This window comes from Rhagoletis zephyria, unplaced genomic scaffold (genome assembly GCF_001687245.7).
Source record: "Rhagoletis zephyria isolate East Lansing unplaced genomic scaffold, Rhagoletis_zephyria_1.1 Rzeph_scaffold_00037, whole genome shotgun sequence".
Taxonomy (NCBI): Eukaryota; Metazoa; Arthropoda; class Insecta; order Diptera; family Tephritidae; genus Rhagoletis; species Rhagoletis zephyria.
Genome location: NW_016157121.1, coordinates 68732 through 75916, shown reverse-complemented (window position 1 = coordinate 75916; position 7185 = coordinate 68732). Strand labels below are relative to the sequence as shown.

The window sequence follows — 7185 nt, the reverse complement described above, 5'->3', positions numbered from 1 at the left end:
TAAATATTAAAACTAAATCTGTTCTTAATGTTTCTAAAATACAACTAGCAATTGTCCGCCTAGCCTAGCGGTGCCTGATAAGAGCATTAGCGTTGGCCAATGCAAAATTATTATGGTAAGGTACAAATTTTTAATTTAAGTTGGAACGACTAAAGAGCAGAACTCTCACAGTATAACAGAGCTCTGATACAATACCGCTAACTTAGAGTGCAAAGTTGCTAAGTCCCAATTCAAAAATTGTACAGTAGAGCCATTTTCTTCAAGTATTTCGCAAAACATTGAATATGACATTCCGCCTTTTTAAAGTAAAGCAAAACTACATAAGAATCAGAGGGATTCGACCTTTATTAAAAGATTTCGAACTTTCTTTTCATTGAATATAAACGAGAAAATATAAAGCAAGGACCTGAAGCCTTTTCGAAACGATGCATTTTGAATTTATCTAGCCTTCTGTATTAAAATATACGTTTTCGTTCATTGCATAAATGTGCTGTGTGATCTGTTAAATATCGTTCAACTGGATTTTCTTGGAAGGATGTGATCGAATATTTTCTTGCTAATTCGTCACTTTTGCAAATCGTCTTAATATGCAGGCGTCTAAGCACCTTTATATATTTTTTAGATTCCAAAAATCTGAGCTATCTCAATCAGAGTTATTCGGCATAAGGTAAGGGAATTTTAATTGCCTGTGAGCGACGGTAAAGTTTTGAGGTCCGTCTGACTCTCACAGAAAACTAGTTTGGTCTCTCTAGGGCTCTGAGCGAGATTCCATGCAGCCTCCTGACTAGGTAAATATTAAAGTTTTGAAATATCACAGCTAAACGGCCGAACGCGTAAACTTAATTTTGCATTCTAGATTTCGATGGCGTTTTTAGAAAATTAAAAATTAAAAAATAAAAAAACAACAGATTTTTTGTAAATATTTTTTTTCTTTAAAGCAGGTTCTTTTTCGAAAAAACGAGCTACTACCGAAGAAAATTTATGGATAAATAAAACAGTGGTATACAGTCAGATGAACCTTTTTCCAAAATTTAAAATGATATTCAAAAGGACAGATGAAACGGCACATAAATATTTGCCGGTATAAGAAGTGTATTTATATGTTAGACTTAACATATTCTCCTTGTCAAACATCTTAATTGTATGATAAAATCTCAAAAACTTACTTCTCTAAATTATTAAACGCGGATATGTGGGCTGAGAAAATGTTACTCATACGCCATGTACCACGAGTATGTATGCCATGTGAAAATGTCGGCCTTTCTGCTCATATTTCATAAAAAAAATGAATGCGCATTTTCAATTGCCTATTCACCATTTCTATTATTTATCCACCGATTTTTCGATAGTACCTGGAAAAATATTAATTTTTCGCCCCCTGCTAAAAGTTCATATTTTGAAATAAAATTTCCACACTAAATATCGCAAAATTTTGATGGGATATGGATTCTCTGAAAACGGTAACGTAATCTATAGACCAAAATTAATACCGCTAGGCACTGAAATGACGAAAATAAAAAAACTTTTTTCTGTACAATTGTCCCATCCGTTATAAGGGGATACCCCAGTTTTAATTGTAATTTATATTTATTACTGCATTCAATTTCATACCTGCATATGAAATAAAAAAATTAAAATTTATTTTTTTTCTTTCTACTTTCAGGTATGTATGAAACGCTCGTACAGTAAATTAATCTCTTAACTTTGAACTGTAAAAGTTTACCCCAATTATGCCAGTCTATGCGGCTGACGGTTAAAATTTAGTCACCAAAGTCGTCGGGTAAGTGTGGTATCAAATTCAAAAATAAAAATTCATACAAAACACTTATGGGTAAATTGTGCTTACCTTTTTGCAGCAACAACTCTTGCTCAACCGCCCACAATAACGCACATTCAGCATAGCATTAAAAATTTTCAAAGGTCTCAATAACACACACAGTGGCTCATACAAACAAAACACAAATTGCTTCAGTTGCTCGACATACTCGTAGTTAGTTAGTTTTTTTTTATAATATTTTTTTGACTCAAACTTTCTTGCTTTTTTGGTGTTTCATTTTCGTATATATTTTTAATTGTGTTGAAAGAGAAAAAAAAAAAATTATGGAATCAAAACGTGCTTAAAAACCGCTGCAAGTATGAGTAGGGACCTACATGTATTTTCATGAGAGTGTGAGTTGCGGTAAAAGAAACCACAAATTACTCTGAAAGTTGCTGAATGTCTGCCATGAAAGTTGATACTTTTTCAATGTGGAGTCGATGAAGGAATACACTGATACATACATATGTACATACATACATAGGTATGGACGTAGACATATTTTTGTATTCATACTATAAAGGTTTATTAAAAACGTATGAATAACTGCAGCATAATCTTCGTCACGTGCTGATATGAACAACATTATTTACTTACATACATATGTATGTATATTGCAGCAAAGTGCTGAGTTCATATAGAAGAAAAAAAAATAGAAACATTTAAGTTTTTTAAATTTGTAAATTCCGAAATCATTTTCATTGCAAAAGTTCCAAAATCTACCAGTAATTTCTAAAATACTTGGTTGAAGATAATATGAGTTCGTCCAGGTCAGCTAGGGAACAGATTACCTAGAAGGGATGAACGATCGCCTGTCTAGAGCAGTGTCTGAGGTCTACATGCGGGCTTGGGTTCCAAAGGCGGTCCAAGGGAAGGCCAAACCCCCATTCTTGGTGCCCAAACCTTTTCACTTTTAGGAAACGGGTGAGAGAAAATGTTGAACTAGCAAATCTACTTACACAAAGCAAAGTTGGTAGGCGCCGCTCGACACAATGTCGTTACACCATGTTGGACTTGAGAATGAAGAATTCAGATTGAGGGTTTTTTTGGATGTAGTTGGTGACCTTAGCATTGTCTCAAAGTAAATCATTTTAGATGAAGTAATGGCAACAGGTGCCCACTCTGCGATTTCGAACTGGAGACCTTTAGGCCAGTCAACAGAGGCACTAAACTTGGTGCTTATTCAGGTGACGTCTCCGCCATAGTAAGCTGGAAATTGTGGCAGAAATGTAGCAGAAAACAAATCTTGAAACAGTAGAGAAATTATATATTTTTCATCAGCATCACAGGGTCACTTATTCAGAACCGATGATGGTCAAGAAAAATTCATAACTGCTGCCAGGCTTTACAGCGCAATTCTGGCAATTGTCTTTCAACTCACCACAGTCAATTCTAGCAACTATCCCGAAATCCCTTTTCTGTCTTTCGAAAGACTAATTGAAAGATCTGCTAACGAGGAAAATAATCACGTTATTCTGTTCCTCTTTTTCCAAAAAGTTTTGTTAAAATCAAATAAAGGACTAACAGCAAATAAAATTTAAAATAGGAGAAAAATAATATAAATAGGAGAAAATAAATAACGTACATTTCTAAAGATTTAATGAAATTTAAAAGTTATAGTTTTCTTTCTAGAACAGTAAAATTTCAACGAAAGCTAAAGTAAAAAAGAAACAAATTATATTTAAAAAAGAAGCTAATAAAATAAGTTGCAAAAATTAAAAAAAAAAAAAAATCTTTTTAAAACAGTAAAATCTAAAAACTAAAATAAAGTGAAACTAAAAAAATAAATTAGATTTCTTAAAACTGAATTCATAAAAAGAAAATAAAAGATTAAAAAATATAGTCTAAAAAAACTAAAAAACACGCTTTTAAAGCATATCAAACTAAAAAGTAAAAAAAAAAATTCTTAATATAAGTTGAAAATAATAATGAACAAAAAATACTAGTATTATTGTCAAAAAGCGTGGGGCGCTCTTTGCCATATTTTTCGTCTATCGAGCAACCCACACTTTTTCACAATAATTATTATTTTCAACTTATATCAATCATTATTATTTTCAACTTATATTCAGAATTATTTTTTACTTTTTAGCTTGATATGCTTTAAAAGCGTGTTTTTTAGTTTTTTTAAACTATATTTATTTTTAATTTTTTAGTTCGATTTATTGTTAAAAATAAAATTTTTTCTAAATGCTCGAGTGATCGAGCCGGAAAGTAAGTAGACGGTACGCATGCGCAGACAGCGTGGTTGTCTTACTTGCTCTCACACAGAGGCTGTGTAAGGAAATTATTTAATCTGGCGATCCTAATCAGGATAATGAGATAAACTTATTAAATTATTATATTGTCACTGATTCTTGATAAGTGTACAAAGTTTGAATTAAATCTGTCCGTTTAAAGTGGGTCAAAATCGAGTCCAAAGGAGTCGGTTACAAACATACATACATACAAACATATAGGTGAAGCTAATAAAAGGGTGTTAAAAAAAGAAATAAATCACATAATTTACCAAAAAGTAAATGAAATAAAAAAGTGCATATGTTTATTTTTAAACCAATAAAATCTAAAAGCTAAAAAGTATAATTTAAAATAAATTAAAAAATTAAGTTTCCAAAATTAAAAAAAAATATAATAATTTAAAAATGCAAACAAATATAAAGAAATTTTTAGCAAAATAAGTTTCCAAAAACTAAAAGGATATTAAAAAGAAAAAAATATATAAAATATGTTTATAAAAAGTAATGATATTAAATAAATAATGTATTTTTTTTTTAAACAATAAAAGCTAAGAATTAAAGCTAGTGAAAGTTAGAACAGAAAAAATTAAAAAATTATAAAAAACGAATAAATATGTTTTTCAAAGTTAAATGAAATAAAAGAATATATATTTATTTTCAAACCAAAAACTTTAGATATTGAAAAAGAATTAAATAAAAAATTAAATAAGTTGCTAAAAATCAAATATATATAATAAAAAAAGAACATTTTCAAATCAATATAATCTAAAGACTAAAAGAAAAAAATTAACAAAATAATTTACAGAAAATGAAAACAGTGAAATCTTAAAACTAATAAAAAAATAAATAAAAAGTGAAAAGAGTGGGTAAAAAAATATGCCGCCCGAGTTTTCAAACCCTTGATCTCTCGAATAGCACGCCAAAGGTATTTTGCCTGAAATATGTATGTCCTTCACTTCTACTATTGCTGGCCTTGCTTGTCACCACCTGTCGCGCCTGGCGAAAGGACTGTTATCAGGTTAGTCCCAATTAAAAATAGATTACATCACGATAACTGAAAACCGGTTAAATACCTTACTTTTAATACTTATGTATAGAACACGAAAAGGCAAACTTCATCATTTACGAAAAAAGTAATGTAAAGATACCAAAAGTTAAATGTATTTAGTATTAAAGATTGGGAACTTGTGTAACGAGTTTTTCTCTTGTATGAAAAAAATTAAAAATGTCTTGATATAAATTATTCCGCTCAACTTTGTGTAAAAATTCAAAAAAAAAAATAAATAAAATGCATGAGTATGTATGTAAGTATGTGCATACGTACATCTTGGGCGCTTACCTTACTTTTCCAATAAACGAAATTTCTGTCAATAATAAATTTAAAGAAAAATTGCGCACACATAAATATGTATGTATGAATATACACACACCCACTCAAAACACTTGTATACACAAGAAGACATTCTCTACTTTTGAACTCGGAAGACGGACATAAAGTCAGACGCTTCGCAGTAAGTCTACAACCACGTTGCTGAGTTGCGGCACGTACGTTGCGGCAGCAAGGGATATGTGAAATTCAAACTTAATATTTATGTATGCATGTGTGCAGCAGCTTCTGGCTTCTGTGGGTTGTTCGTTAAAGTCTGGCGAATGTATGAACGTGCAGAGCAAATAAAGTTGTAAGCGATAAGCGCGACATGACGGCAAACATGCCGAAATGGAAATTAAACAGGTGCGGTTAGCGGGGGTTAGCACAAAGGGAAAAATGACAGATGAGTTTTTCAAGAATTTTTTCTCGCACGTTTTTAAAAATTTAAATTATACACGGCGCGCATGCGGTTTAATTCTCAGAAACAAGATATTAAATTTTTTTTTGAGAGTTTATCTTAAGAGATTTTTAATGGGCTAATATCGGTGATACACATTAAATTGACTTCGAAAGGCGGAGAGAAGCACACGTTTTGGTTTTAAGCTGTCGCGGTCTGAATGGAGAATCTAGCGGGACGAAACTATTTGAATTTGGAAAATCCAAGAGTGGAGGGACCTTAATACTAGACATTCCAAAGAAATTTTATTTGGTCTTGGTACCGTTTTGAGTATTTTAAATGAGTTGCATTGAAAATAAACGCTCGACAATAAAAAACTAAAAGATACAAAAAAAAAATAAACAAAAAAAATATTACAAATCTTAAAAAAAATTTAATAAGGAAAACTGATGGTGAAATTATACCAGGTGAATTAATAAGACGGAAAGAAATATTTACTTATACTGACTTGACACTATCTTATTTGAAAATTTGCCTTTAAAATTTCTTATAAGATATCCGAATAACAGAAAATAAATCGCAAAGCTGTTTTATTACTTCACCGCCACGTGAAAAGTTTAGAAAACAAAAAATCTAAAAACTAAAAAAAAAATTTAGCTTCCAAAACGTGCAACCTTCTCGTTGATAGCTCTGGAACCTGCAAATATTTACCACATTTTGTTGACTAATGACAAATGTGAATATCCAGTTATCTTAAACTGAATCGATCGCCATGTTGAATTAAAAAAAAAAAAATCTGAGTAAATATTCAGAATCAGTCACCTATACCATTTCTACGAGAGATTGTTTTTTCCCCATATAAAATACATGTAAAACTTCGGGCGCTTTAAGCGACCTCCAAATATTTTTTAATTTCAAAATCAAAAAATCTATATAGAACAGTCCGAGGGGGTGAGGGCATAAAAATTCCGACTTTACTTTTTCACATGCATTTTTGGACCACCCTAATGAGCATTCAATGGGAGCTTCATAAGTTCTTAGTCCTACTAAAGAAAATAATTATTTTTTTTTCGAAATTTTGTTATTTTATCACAAAAGAAAACAAAATTGTGGTTTGTTCCTAAATCAACCGTTATTTCAAAATTTATATTATACCTATACTAGCCCAAATTGGGATAAGCGAAATCAAGAAAATGAATAATTGAATAAAAAAAAAATAAGAATAAATTTTCATTCATCATTTCAAAAATTTTGAATGACGAATAAATTTTTATTCTTTATTCAAGCACTTTAGAATAATGAATAAATTTTTATTCTTTATTCAAACATTTTCGAATGATGAATAAATTTTTATTCTTTATTCAAA

At 30.5% G+C, this 7185-nt stretch overlaps 1 long non-coding RNA gene across 1 annotated transcript in view; it reads right to left on the bottom strand.

Moving 5' to 3' along the window:
• Positions 1-258: 258 nt before the first annotated feature.
• LOC108365675 (uncharacterized) overlaps positions 259-7185 on the bottom strand; it is a 22327-nt gene continuing 15400 nt past the window's right edge. Inside the window, exon 3 of the long non-coding RNA XR_001847989.1 lies at positions 259-366. This is a non-coding gene — a long non-coding RNA (uncharacterized LOC108365675). The remainder of the gene's footprint in view (positions 367-7185) is intronic.